The sequence below is a fragment of the Cynocephalus volans genome, chromosome 1 (assembly GCF_027409185.1).
Source record: "Cynocephalus volans isolate mCynVol1 chromosome 1, mCynVol1.pri, whole genome shotgun sequence".
Lineage (NCBI taxonomy): Eukaryota > Metazoa > Chordata > Mammalia > Dermoptera > Cynocephalidae > Cynocephalus > Cynocephalus volans.
Genome location: NC_084460.1, coordinates 76344626 through 76367056, shown reverse-complemented (window position 1 = coordinate 76367056; position 22431 = coordinate 76344626). Strand labels below are relative to the sequence as shown.

The window sequence follows — 22431 nt, the reverse complement described above, 5'->3', positions numbered from 1 at the left end:
GTAAAGCCAGAGCAGACCATCACACATCAGAAGAAATGCTGTATCTCTTTATATTTTCCTCACTCCAACCTGTTCGTGGTTTTGAAATTGCATATACTCTGTCAGCTAAGGCAGTGGTAAGAAAGCAGTCGCTCCTTTGTGCTACCTCAGCTGCCAGCCTCTCTCCTGGTTTCTTAGCTGACCCCTGCCTCACCCACAGCGAGCCTGACTATGAGTCAAGGACAATTGCCCCCATGTCCTACCAGCCAACCCTGAGCAATACCCCTTCCTTTTTCTTCATGCCTTTCCCATTTCACTGGGTATCATTTACTAGCTGAGTTGATCTTGGATAACTTGCTCAAGTTCTCTGGCTCTCAGTGTCTTCGTCTGGAAATGAGAATCACGGTACCTACCTTGTGGGGATGTTGTGAGGACTGAATGACAGCATGTTGCGAGAGGTCTAGACTCAGGGCTATGACCACAGTGTGCGTCCAGCTGCAGTAGCTCTTCCCCACTGGCAGTGAGTCTCCTGATCTGTGTGGTTTCACCCTCCCTCAAACACTGTCCTACGTCCTCCCATACCCACCTCTCAGCAAAGGAGGGATAACAGACATAATTCGGAAGAAACGACCAGATGATAAGACCAACAGGGAAACAAACACACATGTATAGTGCAGAATGTAAATCAAGCCCAAACTTACGCCAGAATTAACCCGTGGTTCTGCAGGACATCTATATCAGGTACTGTACATATGTGAAGTAGCCATACGTTTTGAAATACTCTCACAAACTTGACATTTGAAAGGGAATTCTCAAAGTGTACATTTTTGAGCACTTTGCTAATAACTTAGTTATTTTCATCTCTCTTCTGCTCCTTCTATTTATTTCTCATGAATATTACATTGTAAGTGTATTGACACACTGACATTTTGAAGTCTTTTCACTTAAAGTCATTCCTCCCTGAAGATTTCTCACCCCCGTCCCCTGTCTACTCCCTCTTAAGAATGAAAATATGAAAGAGATAAGGGAGCAAATTATATAACTATAAAAAGATTTGCATGTTTGATGAACACGTAGTATTGGTGGGTTATAAGAAAAGACAGACTGTTACTTTCAAGTACATGGCCATTTTGTAACTCTAGATGGCCCTAAATCTGTTTCTCACTGGAGAACAATCACGATGGAAAAGAAGAAAAAAAATACTGAGGAATGAAAGAGGAAGATATTATTTTAAAACATAGTATATATATTTGGAAAAACAATTTTTTAACTGAAAGTTGAATAAGTATGGCAAAAGAGAAAAAGAACACACATTATAGGATTTCCCTATGCCCTTGGTAATGCCATCTGCCTTATAAAACATATTTTAATACTGGGGCATTTTTACTTTTATTTTAAAATTATTATCATTATATTTTATGTCGGTGAATTTATTTATCAATATCATAGTAATTTTCCAACAAATCCTATCCTCCTTGTTTCTACTAGGAACTCCACAGAATAAAGAAATGCAATGGTTTTTAACAAAATTCCCACACAACGAGGATACAGGGCGTCCTCTTCCTACACTGTAAGTCATCAGTACTTTTGCTAATGAGAACTAACATTTCTGTGATATTAACTCTGTGCCAGGCGCAGTTCTAAGCACTCACACGCATCACTCACCGCTTACAATGCTGGCGGCTGCGAACGTCACTTCACAGTCGTGTCACACGTTGCACTACAGGTCTTCACTCTACAGCCGAATAACCTGACGTCGAGGTGGCTCTGGTCTGGGAGGTGACTATTCTGTTTAGGTTTCGACTCTGTCACACTTGGAACATGACTCTGAGCTTCACAGATCTGGACCATCAGTTTCTCATTGTAAAATCGAGACACTATATTGAATCATCTTGAAGGACTCCTCTTCCTGTAAAATGCCCAGATTTTGTGCTTCCATGTTTTGTACCTAGAAAACTGGACTTTGAAATTCCTAAGACATTTTTCAATGGAAAACAAAGAAGACTATTATAATGAAAACCTTGGCATTTGTCTGAAGGTGCAGAACAGTGTTGCCTGCAGAGTTTGTCTTGGGAGTGATAAGTTCCTATTTCAAGCAGGAAAGAATTAGAAATTGTGGTTGAGGGGGGTCACTGTACTTCAAAAGAAATATATATATATATAAGCTCAGAAAAGGGTAGGATGTGAAAAAGTTTTCAAGGATAGGTAAGTGAGGGATAAGGGAGGGGAACTGAACATCACAACATATTTTTCCTTTTAGAAAACCATCTGCTGAAATTCTGAGCATGAGAACACAGTGGGATTTGAAGGATCTGGAATAAATGAAGTGAAAGAAATGCTGAGAAATCTCTAGACTGAGCAATTTCCAGACAAGGGAAGGGAAGTCATGTGACTTGCTCTTCTGGTCCAACAAAAATATGTAGGTTCTTAGAGGGCAAACTGTGCTGGGGGCTCTGGCGGAACGGATATGACTCAAGGACCACAGCGACAGAGAGCCCCGCAGCAGCGGGTAACGAGGGGAAAGTGCAGGCACTGGGCACTTAGGACGCACAATAGGAGCAAAGAGTGGATTATGTTAAACATAATGAAGCAGCAGCATTTTAGATAAGTAAACTACACAGCATTAAAACTCTTGTGATCATATATATCATTTGCTTGTTCTGCTTGCTCTCACAGATGAGGACACCAAGGCCCAGGGAATTGAAGGGACTTTACGAAGATCATCAGTGCTCCTGAATCAATGTGTTGAGGGTCAAACAAGATTGACACTCAAAAAGTAATCTCTTTTACTCTTCTAAGTATGGGAATAACCCCAAGAAAAAGACTTTTTCCCAAGGAAAGTACTAAGTGGTAATCTGTGGGCCCTTCAGCAATCTGTTCTGAAGGTTACAGTATTAATTTATCCTGTCTTCTAAAACTGCTGGTACGCTATTTTTATGTAAGAAATTATGAATCAGCTGAATTAACAAGCTTATCTCTATTGGTTTTATAATGTCTGATTTAGGAAAACACTAATATTAAAAGATGTTCTAAAACACAAGAATTAAAGCAATAGAAAAAAATATTTTTAAAATCTACCAAACAAATACAAACAGCCTTCCTTAGAGGAAAGCAGCAATGATACAAAGGCCTGAGAAACTGAAGAAAAGGAAAAGAAAATCCACCCATGGCTATTTTTAGCAGTTGCAATTTTTCAATTTTATGTGTTAAAAGTAAGAAAGAATGGAAGTTAAGATTCATCACTGAGAAAGAAAAATAAAAGGTGTGTGTTCTCAGTGACTTAATCTAACTGCCAGATCTGTGACCTGCTATAGTTCTCCATGTCTCATGTTTTCAAAAATGGCAAAATCTGCAAAGAGGAAAACAGGAAAATGCTTTGAAAGCATTTTTATGATTAGAAGCTGAGATTCAAGAAGTGAGCCAGGCCTGAGTCTCTCTCCTGTAGCCAGTGTAGAGCTCAGATCTAAGGGATAGAGCTGTGGCATCTTTTATTTCCTCTTCTATCTTAAACCAGTTTGTCACTAACATTTGGTCCCTGCCTTTCTAAGAGGAGCCAGTCTCCACCTCTGCTTTTTGGCTCCTTAGTCTTCACTAGAGCTCTTCAAATTAGAAGCTTCATGCACTTCAAGGAGGCCAGGAACGAAGGGCTTTGGAACAGAAATGGTTTTTGCCTTTACCTTAGGCTGTTCCTGCTGCTATTAAAAACAAAAAATGCTTCAGTTCAGGTAATATATAAACGACAGAAATTTATTTCTCACAGTTCTGGAGGCTGTAAGTTCAAGATCAAGGTATGGGCAGATCTGGTATCTGGTGGCCTGGTGTCTGCTTCCACAACGGCGCCTTGTTGCTGAGTCCTCACACAGTGGAAGGAACAGAAAGGCAGAAAGGGCTGAACACTGTGTGAAGCTTCGTTTATGAGAGCTTGCACCTCATTGTGGAGGTAGGAGCCCTCATGACCTACTCATCTCCTAGAGGCCCCTCTTAATACTATTATATCAGGGACTAAGTTTCAACACACATTTTGGAAGGGACACAAACCACAGCATCCCTCTTTCCCTTTGAAGAAAAAAACTAACAGTCCATTGGCCTGTGACATGCAGAGCCTTGTGGACGGCACCTGTACCTGTACAGAGAAGAGGAGGGGGAAGAGGTGGCTGATGTACCCCTTTTCTTTGAGGCTGCCCTCCACTGCCCTGGGATCTCTCCCAATCAAGCCAAAAGCACCCAAGAGTTGACTGCAACCAGCTGAACAGCCTGCCTTTGGAAAGAAGGTTTCTCCTGGTGGCTTTGAGGACCGAACTAGAATGAGGTTCCTAGGCAAATGCTGTAGTTGGAATTTGAGCCATTTCACAGTCAGATACTTCTTGCTGAATATCCTTTTTGAGAGTATCCCTTGTGCAATATTACACTGTCTGTGGCTGCCAGGTGGTTCTTGGGCCCATTCAGGCAACAGCTAACTGTACAGTTAAACTCTTTCCCCTCTGAGAAGAGTAGTTTTGAGTTCCTCCTTTGCATAGCTTACTGTGAATGTCAAAATTATTTGAGAACTGGCCTGGAGGGTTTAAAGCTAACATTTGTAATAAAGATTTTCCCCTCAAATTAATCTCTTCATCTCCATGGCCACTCAGTTCAGCCACCGTTATTAATGGTCTTGTTTCCTCAAATCCCTCCTCTTCCTGCTACCTGAAGAATCTTCCCGAATCACATATCTGACCTTGACCCTCCCACACTCACAGGCCTGCACTGCTCCCCTGGTTCTCTGCCAGCCACCAGAGCCTCTGGAACCCGGCTCTCCCCGTCCTGCCTTTGTCCTCACCACCCTCCTCCCTGCTCCCCAGCTCACCACACAGGCCACCTTTTCCCCATTTGATTTGCGGGCACCCAGTGCAGACTCATTTTCAGATGTCAGGCCTGATGTCACCTCCTGTGGGACGACGTCTCTGACCCCTTGATCTGGGTGGAACATCCCTTTGCAGTGGACTTGGCCATGCACACATCCATCGCCCTCACCAGGAGGGAGCTCCTGCTGGCCAGGGGCTGCATGTCACCTGCCAGTCCCCAGAGCTTGGTCCAGTGCTTGACACTTGCAAGAGCTCACCCCATGTTTGGGGACATGAATGAAGGGTGTCATTGAGTCCAACAACCAGAGAGGAGGAGCTGCCTGCCACAAATAGCCAGATTTTGCTGCTTCCTCCATTTTTCTTTCTTCAGCAAAGCTAAGAGAGCACCGAGACTGCACGCTCTGCCCTCTGCAGCCAGGAGGAGGGTGAAGAGAGGAGGTCTTTGTTCCTTCTCCAGATGGCTGGAGCTGGGATGGAGCCCAGCAGCTGTGTTTGGGTGGAAGGCGAGAGGGCAGATGGCCTGGTGTCTGTTTGCAGACAGCCTGACAGGCGCAGCCCTGACGCAAGGCACTCTCTGAGGTGAACGCAAAGGGACGGTGGTGGCGTGGGGCAATGTAGGGCAGGCCACTGTGCTGGCATTCATGCTCAGACACTAGCCAGTGTGCTCTCAAGGCAGCAGAAAGAGAATCCTTCTATTCCCGGTGGTGACTTTTAATGTTTCAGTCTAAACAAAGCCTTTCTTATATAAAAAGTCTCTTAATTACTATCATTTAAAAATCAGTTTAACACAAGCAAGCCTCATTAGACTTCAATTTCGTTTTCTGCAAATTTTGGCAGCCATTGAATTATTCACCCAACTAATGCTGGTGATGGGGGGTAGTGAGCAGAGGAGGGGGGCTTCTTCCTTGCTTAAAATATTTAGAACCAGAAAATGATACAAGACCTAGTCACTTGCACTAGGACAGCAGTCACATGCTTAGATCCAATGTGCTCACTGATGTCCTCATCTCCTCAGGAAACTCTTTCATTTAAAAAAAAAATTAGCTAAATCCTTGGAGAACCAGGGTGAGAGCTGAGGGCAGCAATGTCACCACCTTACTAATTGCCCCTCCTTGGTCCAGAGCCAGTCAGTCCAAAGAACAAGACACAATGTCACACTTGGTACCAATGTCTGATAGACACATTTATGAGACAGCCCCTCCAAATACATGATTCTTTGATCATCCATTTAATCATAGTTTTCCTAATTAAACATTCAGGCCATGGTTTGAAATCACATTTTAGTTTCTGCACATAGATGGAATGTCAAGGTGCTGTCACATTGCAGAGGTATAAACAATCCACCTCCCCAAAATGAATTTTAACAACAATGAGAAATGAAATTCTGCTGAGAGTCAATTAGGGGCATCCCACTGAGGAAAGTGGAGTTGTCTTCTTTCCTCCCCAAGTACACATCCCCACTTACCAGGTGGAGGGAGCCCTCTGGAGCCTGAGCATTCTGAGAATCACGATTCTTTAAGGCACCTGTAATGAGACAGAGTTGTCGCCAGAGAGTCTCCCAAATTTCCTTCTTGTGCCTCACACCTTAGTGTATCCTCACCAAGGGTTCCCAGCTGCCGAACAGGCTTTGGATGAGCTGTCCAACATGGTAGCCAGCAGCCACATTTGGCCACTGAAATAAAATTTTAAATTTAGCAAAATTAAATGAATTAAACATCCAGTCCCAATAGTCACACTAGCCACATTTGGAGTGCTTGATAGGCACATGCTGCTACTAGCTGCTGTACTGCACAGCACAAATACAGGGCATTTCCTTCACAACAGAAAGTTCTACTGGATGGTGCTACTTATGGCTAACTAGGCAATTCACTTCAGCAATTCAGACTTGCTTGATTTCATGACTGAACTGATCCTTTGTTTGAATTTATTAATCAGCTCATTTCAACTCACTGTGCACTCAAGCAGCTGCTGAGGAAACAACAGGAGTGATTTGTTCTGTAAAATGGTAATGGTAACAGTAAAAGTGTTAACAGTAGTGCTGGCTGGCATTTGTTGGGCACTTATGCTCCAGGCTCAGTGCTGAGCACTTAATCTGTGCTTTCTCACAATCTTCACAACAACTCTATTATTATGCCATTTAACAGGACAGAAAATTAATAGCAGAGGTGGAAAAGGTCTTTAGCATTCATCTATTCTTAGTTGACAGAGCTCAAATTCTGGAGTCGGACTGCCTGGATTCAACTGAGTGGCTTCAGGCAAGCAACCTAACCTCCTTGTACCTCAGTTTCCTCATCTGTAAAACAGAGAAAATAGTAGGCTCTATTTTATGGATTGCTGTGAAATTTCAACATGAGTAGTTCATGTAAAGTACTAAGAACTCAGTGCTTTGATTACTTATTACAGGTGAAGAAAACACAGTGCGATTAATGACATGCTCAAGGTCACACAATTAATACAAGCCCAGTTCTCTTTTCCTTATACCAAATGAGCCCTTCTTGCATATAAGTCACACTGTGCCCTCCTTCCTTCCCTCCACAAGCCTTCACTAGCTTGGTCCCTTTTATCTTAACCACTTGGCAGCCAACTACTGGTATCGTGAGTGACATTAGCACTTTTGCATTGGCAAAGTCCACAATGACTCTCCCATGGAAGTGGCCAATTTCGAGGGCTTTCTGGCTTGATGACATGTGGAGAATAACCTAGGTGATCTCCAGCGTCCTTGTCACTCCCAATGTTCTCAGATGATTTGAGCTAAGAAAGTGAAGGCAGGTTCCTGTGTTAGGTAAAAGAGACTAGATCTTTTTACCCAATAGTCTGGATCTTAGGATTTTTTGCTGGAGGGTAATAGCTGAGGAAGAAAAAAAGATGAGTTCACTAGACTAGCCCCATCAAGGTGGCCACCTACACGGTATATTTCATCTATGTGGGATAGACCTCTGAAGCCTCAGTCACCTGCAGGAGTGTGCTATAGTGCTCCCTGATGCCAGGCCCTGCCTGAGATACTCTCTTTGGTTTACCCTGTCCTGATCAGAGTTGCTCACCTTAGGGTCCTTGGTTTTCTTAAGAGGATATCAACTCACTGAGGGTTCATGTGTTTGGATCTGTCTGCTCTTACCTGGAAATCTGGGGATTGAAGAGGAAAATTCTCTTTAACCTCAGCACCAAGAATGGCTGGGCAAGTACTGAGCAGCTGGATTGGTTTTTATCTTATGGACACTGAATATGTAATCCATAGTACTTCCTCCTCTGTCTGCTGGGAAGCTCAGAGCCAAATTTGCAACCTATTTCTAGTAATATAACATCCATTCGGTATACAAACCCTACCCCTGGCGGCTCTTTTACATTTTTTTCTTATCCATATTTCAATTCTTCAATTCCTTTCAGCACTATGCAGGATACAGGATATAAATAATAAAGATAATCTCTGGTGTCATTTCAGGACCTAGAAAAAGTCCTGGGCATCCCAGTCTATTCAGTGTTCTCCACAAAGCTAGGTCTTCTCATTTCTTAACTGTACAAAAAATATAAAATGTGTACATCACTGATGTTGTAGTTCCCTATGGTGTGATGGAGGGTTGCTCAAAGCACATTGTGCTATAGGAGAAGGGTAAGACAAAGAGAAGGCATTGGCCATAACGGAAAAAGAAGAAAAGGGGGATTCAAAACACAAAGGGAAAGAATTAGACTTGAGGGGGTTGGCTTGCAGGCACTGGAGATAAATTTGCCTGCATGACTGTTTTTCCCCAAGCCAATCTTACAAATTATCCAGCCCCAACTGGCACAGATACCCAGGCAGGCCTTCTGCAACGTAGTTTTAAAATCTACTTTAAGTATTGTACAGCAGTGATTCTCAAACTATTATGTGCATACACATCACTGGGATTCTTAGTAAAATGATTCCGATCCAGAAAATATGGGGTGGGGCCTGAGACTATGCTTTTTTTTTTTTTTTTTTTTTTTTTTTTTGCTGGCTGGTACAGGGATCTGAACCCCTGACCTTGGTGTTGTAACACCAAGCTCTAACCAACTGAGCTGCATTTCTTACAAGATCCCAGGTGATGGAGATGCTGCTGGTCCAAGGTCCACACTTTGAATATCAAGGATCTACAGGACTTACATGGCGGTGGTTGTCAACTGGACGTTTCTGGGGAGAGAATCCTCTGGGTCCATGCTGTCTCTTCTAGTCTTCCAGTGCCTATCTCTGAGGCTTAAACTCTATTTCTTTCCAAGCATTGTTTGGATTTCCATGCATTGCTGGTCATAACATAAAATGGTGCAGCCACTTTGGAAGACAGTCTGGCAGTTTCTCAGAATGTTAAACATAAGAGTTACCCGATGACCCAGCAATTCCACTCCTAAGTATATACCCAAGAGAAATGAAAACATATGTCTACAAATAAACCTGTGCACAAATGTTCATAGCTTCATTAACTCCTAATAGCCGAAAAGTGAGAAAACCCAAATGTCCACCAATTGATGAATGGATAAAAAAAGTGGAATATCCACACAAGTGGATATTATTCAGCAGTAAGAAGAAATGAATTACTGATAAATGCCACAACATGGATAAACCTTGAAAATGTTATGCTAAGTGAAAGAAACTAGTCACAAAAGGCCATCTACTGTGTGACTCCATTTATGTGAAATACCCAGAACAGGCAAATCCATAGAGAGGGAAAGGAGACTACTGGTTGCCAGGGGTTGAGGGGGGTGGAAATGGGGAGTGACTGCTAATGGGTACAGGGTTCCTTTTTGGGGTGATGAGAATGTTCTAAATTTAGATTGTAGTGATGTTTGCACAACTGTATGAATATGATAAGAACCACTGACTTGTACACTTTAAATGGGTGAATTTTATGATGTGTGAATTATATCTCAAAGCTGGTAAAAATCTTATAGGGGTCAGGGGGTGGGAGCATGTCTTGAGAAAGCCCTTCATCCTCCTCCCTCCATCCAGGTGGTAGTTCTCTGCCCCACGTGGGGGTTCGTGCTTCCCTTCTTCCTGCTGGGAGACTCTCCACTTCATTACCTGCTCTCTCAGGTCTTGGTGATATGTCTATATTTAAAGCAGTCTCATTCCAGATTTTTTTGAGTGTGCTAAAATGTTGTTTTTTTCATAGGTTGTGAAATCTTGGAAAAATTTCAAAACCGAATCTCATTAAATGAGCATTCCATCTGATGTTGTGACAGAGCATACTGTTAGTAATGTCAGTAGTGTTGTGACAACAAGCCTGCCAGATCTGAGTTAAAGAAGGTATGGGAGTTCAGGTCAATTGACTTTTCCTGTTTTGCTTATGATGCTTCAATTCTCACTGAGAGTTCATGAACATTTGGAAAGCCAGACTAGCAATAGGATTACTCAGACTTTGCTTTTAGACAATGGTGGTTTCTTTCATTTAATAGATATGGGCACTTGCCCCTCTTATTTACTGCTAGATAAGATCTGGACATCTATGTTAGGTCTAGATGGAGATCAACACCTTTAATTTAAAGATGAATTTTCTGTCACAAATATAAATCTTAAACTGTAAATAGAGTTAATTTGTCTCAGCAATTTAATCGATCACTACAATATGAAAAATCTATAGCTGATGGGTTTGTCTCAGCAGCACTGGCTTTGTATGCAGATGGAGAAGCTGGGTACTTCTAGCATGCGATGGTAACTGGTCAACTGTGCCCTCCTGGGCCCTCTACTCCCCGCCTACATTCTCCAACACAGTCTCCACTGATTATGACTGAAGTTACACAGTAAAAGATTTAGTTATTTCACGGGCTTATTGATTGCTCTATTTGTCTTTTTTTTTTTTTTTAATTGAAAAGACGTACAAACACCCTTGGGAGGAGGAGCATATTTAGCACTTTTGAATCACCACGACCTTGGCTAACCAGATTCCTTGAATTTGTTTATCAGATTCCTTTTGTCTCCCTGATAATTCAGAGCAGCACCCAGCAAAAAGGGGAGAGGGGATTCTGATTGAGAATGAAGAAGCAGAGAATAAAGAGCCAAGGACTGGGTGTCAGAGGTCTGGCTCATCCCCTAGGGTCATCAGTTACTTAATTTCTTTATTTACAAGAGGCTTTAGTTTCTTTAGTTACAAAAGGAGAATAATAGTGGCGGTGACATGTGTCCTGCCAGCCTCCCAGGTGGGATCACAGATGGTGGGTCTGTGCAACTGAATGTAAAGGGGATTTGAAACCCTTAACAAGGCTTTGCAAATGTGCAGCCAGGCAGTGCTGGAGGCACCTCCATGATGTGCAGGTCACTGTTTAGCGACCCAAGTAGATCATTTCACCGCAATTGCACGCAGACCTGAAAGGGCTTATTTTCTACATACTTCCTGTGGAAAACACTACGTGGGTCTTTTTAGGGTTTTTTTTCCCCTAACCTCCTGTTATGAAAATTTTCAATCATATATAAAAGTTGAAGGAAATTCACAGTGAACACACATATTAGTGCCACCTAGAATCTACAATTAACATCTTACTATATGTGCTTTATCACAACTCTCTCTGTCTTTTCGGGATTTTTAAAAAAATTGGTTTTGCCTTTTTGCCTTGCATGCTACTTATTAAGATAATTTATCTGGTGAGCAACATGTACAAAGGAGGAAATCAAATAAAGCTTCCCACATAGGCCTATTATGTCCAATAAGAACCTCAACTGCCAACTCTCCTCGCCTCCTTCCAAAAAAAAAAAAAAGAGTAGGTTTTCATATTTAGGTAAGAACACATAGGAAAGAAACATGAGGACTGTTTTTGTTTTTGTCTTTGTTTAAGCATCATTGACATAGGCAAAGAGGGTGGCTGTATTTTAAAAAAAAAAGAAAAGAGAAAGTGTTGTGTATTATTAAAAGCCCTAAAATAAAACAAAGACAAAACTATAAAAAACAAGTTTAAGCAGCTCTGAATATTGGTTTAAACTGTGAGCTCTGCACCTGAAGAAATGTCCAAGGGAAAAGATACTGTTACAGAACCAAGTAAAAGTTTGTCTCTTTGAGGGACCGGTGGTTTCTATATCAAAGACAGAGAAGGCTCTGGAATACCATAATCTGGAACAGAAGCTTTTTGGTAGATAATAAGAAACACCACACAATAGTACTGAGCTGTGTGTTCCAAACTTAGTCATTCAAGCATCCTTCCACTATGCCGGCCACAGGCTTACCTCTAGTATTATTTCTCACTTAATAGTTTTCTTTAAACTGACTTTTTTTTTTTTACTTAAATACATATATTTTCAAAAGAAACCTTGTATCATTCCCATAAATGGAGAACCAAAATTATTTGCCATGAAAAGAAACCAGCTTTAAAAATCAGTGCCATGAAAACCAAACCATGTTATTAACTTCCAGCTCAGTTCTGTTGCTTGACAAAAGCTCTGAACCTGGGCTCGTTCTCTGTTTGTTTAAAAAATAAAATAGCAAGAAGGCAAGAGTTAGAGAGTCGTTAAAACTTCAAGTGGAAACTTTCTTCCTGATTTAATCAGAAGATTGAAGCATAATTCAAAGGGGAATAAATTTCTTGGCAAGTGATTCCGTGTAATATAACATGGAGTCTTCTACTGTTCTGTATACCACCATGGCACACATCCCACTGGGAGTAGAGAAACAGTGTACAAAACACTATCTTGGCAATGTCTTCTGTGATCCTCCAGTTCCCACTTTTCTTTGGAATGGAGTTCAAAGTCATTTGTCTCCTGGTCTTCCCAATTACCAGAGTGTCTTTCCTCACAACTGTTCATTATGCAACGACCCCAGCAATTCAGAGTATGTCAGAATTTACCCCCACTTTCCAGGTGACACCTGAATGCACCCTATCCTTGTCATTCCCCAATTCCTACCTGCCCCATTTCCTCATTCTCCACCCTTCTTTGACCCATTCTCTGTCCTGGAGATTACCACCTAAATACCAGCTTGGATTTGGCTAAAGAGAAGCAACTGCAGAAGATGAAAGTGTGGGAGGAGAGTGGCCAGTGTTCTCACCCCACTCCCTTCCTGCTTGGTGAAGCAGTTCTGCAAGTGTCTTCACCCCTCCATACCTGTAGCACCTGCAGAGGGTCCTATCCCCATGGGTATAGCTTTTACCAGCTTCCAATCACACTATCTCCTCCCATTGCCCCTTCAGACTGAGGTAATAAAGACATCCTATTGATGATGAATCACCTCCAAGTGATTTAACATTCCTTGTTTGATCCCTTAGTCCTATCAGCACTTCCGTAATAATTCCTTATTAATGGATCTTTGTTTGAATTAAGTTGGAGAAGTTTTTATTTCTTGACAGATTCTGAGTGATACAGATGGGAACCTTACTTTCACTATATATTCATTTGTATGGTTTAAACTTTTTCCACATGCTTGCCTTACCTATTCAAAAAAATACAAATAATAAAAATAATAAATCAAAGAACTAAAAATATGACATATCAAAATTTGTGGAACATGGTTAAAACAGTACTGGGTGGGGGGAGTTTTTATCTTTAAAAGAAGAAAAGTTGAAAATCAATGATCTAAGCTTCCATCTCAAGAAGCTAGAAAAAGACAAGCAAATGAAACAAACAAAAATACAGGAAATACAGATGAGAGGAGAAATGAATGAAATAGAAGTAGAGGTAGAAACAAAATACAAATAAAACCAAAAATCAGTTCTTTGAAAAGATCAATAAAATTGATAAACCCTGAGCATAGGATCAAGAAAAAAAAAAACCCACAAATCACCAATGTCAGAAATGAAAAAGGGGACATAACTACAGATTCTGAATATTTAAAAATAAGCTTGAAACTAGTATAGCAACTTTATGCCAAAAAATTTGACTGCATTGTTGACATAGACAAATTCCTCGAGAAACAAAAATTAATTACACTGACATGAGAGGAAATACGAAAAACAAATAATCCTATATTGATTAAAGAAGTTACATCAGTAATTAAAAGCCTTCCTCAACCCTAGAAAACCAAACCAAACCAAACCAAACTGTAGGCTTGGATGGCTTTGTTGGTAATTTTTTCCAAACATTCAAGGGAGAATTAATATACTTTTTAAAGAGAAAGGGGAAACAATTCCAAACTTTTGAGTTTTATGAAGCTAGCATAACCCTGATATCAAAAGCTGCCAAAGACATGATAAGAAATATGACACTCCACTATGTTATGAGTAAAAACACTAAAGTCTTAAACAAAATAATTTTAGAAAATTGAAACCAATGATAAATAAAAGAGATTATTATGACCAAGTGAAGTTTTACAAAATTGCAAAATTGATTTATTAATCAAAAATCAATCAGTATAATCGTTAAGTTAACAATATAAGTGAGAAAAATCACAGAATCACCTCAATACATGCAGAAAATGTATTTGACAAAATTCAAGTTATTCATGATAAACAAACTAGGATTAGAAGGCAACTTCCTCAATCTAATTAAGAGTATCTATAAACATGAAATAAAGTGTAGCATATGGTAATAAATTATAACATTAAATAAATTGTAAAATATTGAACTTGTTACCTCAGAAGCTAGAAATAAGACAAGGATGCCCAATATCACCACTTGTATTAAACATTATGTTGGTGGAAATAGCTAGAGCGTTAAGGCAAGAAAAAAAAAAAAGATATAAAACATGTAAATAAAGAAGTGGCACTGTTTTTATTCACAGATGATATAATCATAGATACATGGGATTTATCCAGTAACCTTGCTAATTTGGATCAGACAATTCAATATTGTTGAGATGGATTTCTTCCAAAATTGACATGCAGATTCAATGGCATTGAAATCAAAATTCCACTAGATTTTTTTGTGTTTGAAAATTCATAATATTTATATGGAAATACAAATGGCCTAGAATAGCCAAGAAAATCCTGAAGAAAAATACAAAGTTGATGGATATATACTACCAAATTTCAAGATTTCCCATTGCTATATTATGAAAATATATATTTGGTTTTAATCCTTGTGTCCTGACATACAATTCATTAAATCCCCAGACTCTCCAAAGTGGTTTTCATATGCTAATGATGGCTGGCAGCCCGTAAGTAGCTCCAGGATGGGGGCTGGTCACAGGAAAGACCAAGGCAGGACTTTCAGTCCCATCCCCAACATCCAGGGAGGGCAGAGAGGCTGAAAGTTAAGTTGATGACCAGCGGTCAATGATTTAATAAATTATGCCTAGGGTAATGAAACCTCCATAAAAATCCAATAGTTTCATTCTTTTTTATGGCTGAATAGTATTCCATTGTGTGTATATACCACATTTTCCTTATCCAGTTGCTGTGGATTGAATGTACCCTCCAAACTCATTGAAGCTTAAATTGTGGCCCCCAAAGCTCATATGTATTAGAAGCTTAATTCCCACTCTAACTGTTGAGGGTGGGACATCCTATTATGTAATTAAAAGGTGGTGCATTGAAGAGGTGATTAGATTGTAAGACCATGCCATAGTAAGCGGATTAATAATGGTAGTCAGAGGCATGGTTCTAAGGGCTTTAAAAGGAGAGTGCATGAGAAACTCTCTCTCTGCTCTGCCATATTTGCCATGTGATACCCTGAGTTGCTGTCGCCACCACCAAGACCCTCACCAGATGTGTTTCCTGGACTTTGGACTTCTCAGCCTCTGAAAACATAAGCAATAAATTTCATTAACTTTATAAAACACCCAGTTCTGTGTATTTTATTATAAGACACAGAAGTGAACTAATACACCAGTCATCCAGCGATGGATATTTAAGTTTGGTTCCATAGCCTGGCTGTTGTTACTAGAGCTGCGATAAACATGGGAGTGCAGGAATCCCTTCGATCTGATGGACATATACCCAGTAGTGGGACTGTTGGATCGTATGGTAGTTCTATCTGTAGTTGTTTAAGGAAACTCCACACTATTCTCCATAACGGTTGTACTAATTTACAGTCCCACCAACAGTGCAGAAGGGTTCAGCAACATGGATGAGCTTGGAAAAAATTATGTTAATGAAACAACCCAGGTGCAGAAAGAGAAATACCCCATGTCCTCACGCATAAGTGGGAGCTGAATAAATAAATAAACAAATAAATAATAAAGAGAGAGAGAGAAAGAAACAATATGTTGAACTTTTAGAAGGAGAGAATGGAACTGTGATTACTAGAAGTGGGAAGAGGGAGGGAGGGAGAAGGAGGTTAATGAGAAATTTGTTAATGGACACAAAGAATGACTACATAGTGGAAAGACGAATAAGCTAACTATCCTGATTTGACCATCACATATTGTACACAACTATTGACAGTAAACTTTGTACCCCATGGATATATGTAATCATTTACACTTCAATTAAAAAAACAAAAAAACAAGAGGCCTGGGTTCCGAGAGCATCCAGATAGCTGAACATATGGAGATTCCTGGAAGGTGGCAGACCCAGGGAGGACATGGAAGCTCCGTGCCCCTTCCCCACACCTCACCCTACGCAGCTCTTCATCTGTGTCCTTCGTAATATCCTTTTTAATAAACCAGTAAAAGTAAGTGCATGTTTCCCTGAGTTCTGGGAGCTGCTAAAGCAAACTAATCAAACCCAAGGAAGGAGTTGTGGGAACCCTGATTTATGGCTAGTTTGTTAGAAGTTCCAGAGGCCTGGACTTGCAACTGGCATTTGAAGTGGGAGGCAGTCTTGGGGACTGAGCCCTCACCCTGTGGGATCTGACACTATCTTCAGGTAGATAGTGTCGGAATTGAATTAGAGGACACCCCGCTGGTGTCTGCTGAGAAACTGCTTGCTTGCTTACTCGCCAGTGGGGAGAAATCACCACATATTTGGTCACTGAAGTAGGGTCGTCTGTGTTGATTATTGCTGAGTAACAGCATAGAGGATAAAATACTACAGTTTGTGTTTTTCCCACACCGATACATCCATAAAACTGCAGTGATTCAGACAATGCAGTATGGAACTAAGGATAGGCAAATCAACCAATGGACTAAACTAGGGGCCCGGAAATAGGAGTATATACCCACCTACATAGAGTCACCTGATGTGCAATAACAACACGAAGGCAGAAGCAGAATCGTTGTAATAAAGGAGTCATAGCAATCATGCATCTACATGGAAAAAAATGAGCATTGCCTCTTACCTCACATCAGACAAAAAATATTTGACATTGATAGTAAACCTACATGTGAAAGGTAAACAAGAAAGTTTTTGTAAGAAACATAGGAGAGATATCGTTATGAACTTGCATTAAGCAAAGATTTACTAAACAGCACACAAAAAACACTAACTATAAAAAATTAATAGATTGGACATCATTAAAATTAAGAACTGCTCATGAAAAGTCAGACCCTCTAAGGGAGTGATAAGGCAAGACACAGCCTGGGAGAAAACATTTACAATGCACACATCCAGGAAAGGACTTGTATCCAGAATGTATAAAGGACTCCTATACACCAATAAGAAAAAGATAAACACCTAAATGAAAAGGGGGCAGAAGACTTGAACAGACATCACAAAGGAGGATTTCTATATAGTGAATAAGCGCACAGAGAGGTGTTCAACATCACTACTCATCACAGAAGTGAAAATTGAAATCACCAGAAAACAAGAAACATCCATCGGAATGGCTACGTTTAAAGACTGGTACAAATTATCGGTTAGGATGTCAAGCAACTGAAACGCTCTCACATTGCTGGTGAGAGTATAAATTCCTGCAAATCCTGGAAAGCTGTTTGGCATTATATACAGTATTAGTCTGTTTTGTGTTGCTATAACAGAACACCTGAGGCTGGGTAATTTATAAAGAACAGAGGTTTATTTGGCTTATGATTCTGGGACAGCTGTATCTGGCGTGGGCCTCAGGCTGCTTCTACTCATGGTGGAAAGTGGCAGGCAGGCAGTGGGTACAGCAGATCACATGGCGAGAGAAAGAGAGAGAGAGAGGAGGTACCAGGGTCTTTTAAACAACCAGCTCTCACAAGAACTAATAGAGCAAGGACTCACTCAGTAACCCCACCCCCCAGGGAGAGCATTAATGCATTCATGAGGGATCCACCCCCATGACTCAATCAGTTTCTAACACTGCCACATTGGGGATCAGATTTCCACATGACTTTTGGGGGGGACAACACATCCAAACTCTCATATACTAATGCTAAATATATAACTATCCTTTGACACAGCAATCCTATCTCTAAGTATATATTTAAGAGGAATGAAGCCTGGGCTACCAGAACACATGCGCAAGAAGGTTCACAGCAGCTTTTTCCATAATAATCCAAAACTGGGAACAATCCAAATGTCCATCAGCGAGAGGACAGATAAATAAATTCTGGCTATTTATACAATGGAATACAACACAGTAATAAAAAAATACACAAAATGACATGACTGAATCTCACAAATATTAAGCTTAGCAAAGGAATCCAGACACGATAGGGTAGGTGCCTTGTGATGCCGTCTATATGAAATCAGGAAGAGGAAAACGTTGTACTTTGTTTTACAGCAATGATCTCAAATGTACCCCACAGTTGCACTTGTATAATACATAAAAATAACACAATCTCTGCTCTTTAAATAAATGAACACGATCAAAAGAATTAATTACATTAGCCCTTCTGAACACTGTGCCTTAAAATCTAATCACTATTTAACTGGGAAGACAGAGTAGGAGCTTGATGTTCTTGGAAATTCATTTAAAAGCCAAACAACAACAACAACAACAACAACAAAAAACCTCAGCAAAACATGGAACTTGGATGCAAACTCTGGGAGAAAGGCGAAACTTGAATTGATATCGGACCCCAGGAATTTCCTCTGGCTCCTCCTCCCACTCAAGCTTGGGAGCAGTTCAATGCACTTTGCCTCGGGGTAGGAATGACACAGCACAGAGGGAGAGAAGCCTTTTTAGTTTTAAATGCCTAACCCACAACAGGGACCAGAAAGAAAGCTGGGCATAGGACAAAAGATTCTAAAGAATACTTAATGACTCAGAGCCAGTTTCCCACCCTCAAAACTAGCTTTACAAAATTCCCTGGGTGCTCTGTGCCTTGCCTTCCCTGGGCTGCACCCTGAAGGTGGAAGGAGGGGGAATGAGAAAAAACCAGGTAGGTTTGAGGAATCCGAGTGCAGAGGACGTCTATTCTTGCTTTCCAGGTGGAACCTGAAGGGTGGTAAGCCTCCTTAATTCATCCTGCACTTGGCAGGAAGCAGGAGCAAGGAGTAAAGATGGTTCCGTGGGGTGTTTGGGATGATGGGCTGAAGCAGGCTCATAGAATTCTCACATGCTTCCAAGCAGAAAGTGCAGATGCACCAAAAATTGGATCCAAAAGTGGGATGAGAGAAGTAAAAAGAGCCACACTTGCAGAGGCTGGGAGGTCAGAAATATGGATAAGAGAAAAGCACATCTGTGGACCAATGAGGAGAGTAAATGTTGTATGTCTGAGCATCTTCCAGCCTTGTAGATGGTGACCAAGGGCTGGATGTCCAGGAACTTGGATGCAAACTCTGGGAGAAAGGGGAACCCTGAATAGATTGAGAACAAGTTTCTGCCTCCAGGTGGATAAAGGCTAAAGTATAGAGTTGTTGAAGAAAAACAAAAACGATTATTTCTTTTGCCCAATTGGGAGTGTGTCCTGAGATTTACATACCTTGTGCTTTTCTAGAATGCAAGTTTTGGGGTTGTGGTGTACTCCATTCAATTCTCTGCTCATCACACTTTGATAAGCAGGACAACAAGGCTATTTGAAGACTGGGTTTCCCATTGCAAAACCTATTACTACTTCCAGCTGCATGGTGCTGTGAAGCAGCAGGAGAACCGGTGAGGTGTCCTCACTCACTTTCAGGATACGTGACAACAGAAAAATAATAAACGTATGAAAATTCTCAGATTTCCTCTTCCAAGTTCATTAAAGTGGACCCTGCCTTTGTCAGTTCAGCCTTAAACATTGTGCTGCCCCCCTGAGAGAATTCTGCCTTTGCCAGAGAAGTTATCCAGAGGTTTTTCTATGGCAGAATTGAGAGGCAATGGGGAAAGGTAGAACAAGAAGAAAAAGGGAGTCCCATTATAGTCCAGGGATCGGGGCTAGGTGTGGGTTTCAGGTGTGCAAGGTGTGAATAAAGTGGATGAAGAGGAAAAAGTAGCTTTATAAATCATTGCTACAGACTAGATGTACCCTCTACTGTGTTTGAGTGGTAAAACCTTTAGGTATTTTGAAATTGCTTTTGGGTGGGTGAGACTGTACCACACTGTTGGCTGCAGTTTCAATAGGACCAGTTTCAACAGCAACCAGGGTTCTTAATAGTAAACAGCAAGGCATCCACTCTGGTGGATTTAAGCTGAAATACTGTTTATTAAAAGGGTTTGGGGTGGCTCACAGAAAGGGCAGGAAAGCAAGAGAGCTCGGTATGGGACTATGTATGTTTAGAATGATCCTAAAACCTCACCACAGGATTTCTCTGGTGAAGATGCTTCCAGTACTGTCACTTGCATTGCTAACATCACAAATTTGGTCATGTGGTCCCTCTCAGGTCTCCTTTCCTTCTTTAACTTTGATTACAAGTCTGGGGCAGGTGTGTCTGAAGGGTTGAGCCCAGGTCATTTGCCGGAGATGTGGGAAAGTATGTAAGTGTCATTTTCAGTTTCTATGGTGGGTGGTGGACTCTGTCTTACATCTTGACCCAAAAGGAAGGGGAATTTATCCCCAAATTGGTGGAATTCATAGGCAGGGAAGCCAGAAAGGTGGCACTTGTTTACCACTGAGGTCAACTACCTCATAAACTTATGTGCACAAGTTTTATTTGTTAAAAATGCAGATTTCATAACCCTTCCTCTGAACTACTGAATCAGAATCTATGAGAATGGGATCCTGGAACTGGTGGTTTTTAACCAGCACCTCAAATGATTTTTATGTACCTCAGGCTTTAACACATACCCCCATCAGCTCATGGGTATAGCTGATAGTAACTCTAAAAATTAGTATATCTTAAAGCTTTGTTGCCTTTCCATCCAGGCAACTGGGTAATAAAGTATAACTCTCTGTAGGAGGTTGTACAGCCTATGGATTTAGAGTGTAACAGGCATTGGTGTAGTCCTAATTCTACCCTGTATAGCTCTGCACTTTTAGAAAAGTTGCTTCATCTCTAAAATGGAATAACAGTAACATGAACGTGTATGAGTTAAGGAAGGACAGGCAATGGTGCTATAACAAACAGCCTGAATTCTCAATGGCTTAATGTAGTAAAGGTTTATCCCTCTTTTGTTGTTGTTGTTTTTTTTTTAAATAGACTTTAGTTTTTAGAGTAGTTTTAGGTCAAAGCAAAATTGAGAAAATTATAGAGAATTGGTTTAACTTTTTCCTTAAATTTTTGGTAGAATTCACCAGTAAACCCATCTGGGCCAGGTGCTTTCTGTTTTAGATGATTAATTATTGAGTCAACTTCTTTTATATATATATATATATATATATATATATATATAGGCCCATTTAGAATGTTGATTTCTTCTTGTGTGTTTGTTTTTGCAGATTGTGTTTATCAAGGAGTGGGTACATTTTATTCAGATTATCAAATTTATGAGCATAGAGTTGTTTGTAATATTTCTTTATCATCCTTTTAATGTCCCTGGGAACTGTAGTGATGTCCCCTTTCATTTTTGGTATTAGTTTTTTTTTGTTTTGTGTGTGTGTGTGTGTGTTTCTCTCTTTTTCATTCTTGCTTTCTGTCTTCTTAGTAGAGGTAGAGGCTTCTCAATTTTATTTACCTTTACAAAGAATGATTTCAGTTTTGTTGATCTTCTCTGTTAATTTCCTGTTTTTAATTTAATTGATTTCTGTTCTAATTTTTATTTTTTATTTTTTTCTACTTACTTTGGATTAAAATTACTCTTCTTTTTCTAGTTTTCTAAGATAGAAGCTTAAATGATTGACTTAGATCTTTCTTCTTTCCTAACATATGCATTAAATGCTAAAAATATTCCTCTAAGTGCTGCTTTCACTGAATCTCACAAATTTTGATAAGTTGTGCTTTCATTTTCATTTAGTTCAAAATATTTTAAAATTTCTTTTGTGATTTGTTCTGTATCCTATGTATTATTTAGAAATATGTTGTTTAATCTTCAAGTATTTTGGGATTTTTCTAGCTATCTTTCTGTTATGGATTTCTAGTTTAATTTTTGATATGGATTGCATTGTGTCCCCAAAAGTTTCATGTAGTAGAAACTTAATCCCCACGGTGACAGTGATAAAAGGGTGGGGAATCCTATTACAGTAATTGAAAGGTGGGGCCTTGAAGAAGTGACTGGATTGAGAGGACCATGCCCTAATGAATGGATTAATCCAGTGATGGTTTAGTGGTGGTCATAGGCATGGTTATGATGGCTTTATAAGGAGAGCAACTGAGAAGCTTAGCTCTCTCTTGCTTCTGCCAGTCTTGCCATGTGATACACTGCATTGCTGTAGAGTCACAACCAACAAGAACAAAGCCCTCACCAGACGTGTTCCCTAGACTTTGAACTTCCCAGCCTCCAAAAATGTAAGAAGTAAATTCTATTTCTTTATAAATTACCCAGTTTTGGTATTTCTGTTATAAGTAACAGAAATGACCAAATACACTTTCATTGTGGTCTGAGAAGACATTCATTATTTATATTCTTTAATTTTATTAAAGT

The 22431-nt window shown here is 40.3% G+C and overlaps 1 long non-coding RNA gene across 3 annotated transcripts in view; it reads right to left on the bottom strand.

Annotated features, from left to right (window-relative positions):
* Positions 1 to 22431, bottom strand: part of LOC134375002 (uncharacterized) — a 131274-nt gene that overhangs the window by 29334 nt on the left and 79509 nt on the right. For 2 of the 3 annotated variants that reach the window (XR_010023377.1, XR_010023381.1), the window contains exon 4: positions 6286 to 6344. This is a non-coding gene — a long non-coding RNA (uncharacterized LOC134375002). Of the gene's footprint in view, positions 1 to 1650; positions 1889 to 6285; positions 6345 to 22431 lie in introns of those variants that run through there. The other variant, XR_010023378.1, reaches the window with a different exon arrangement.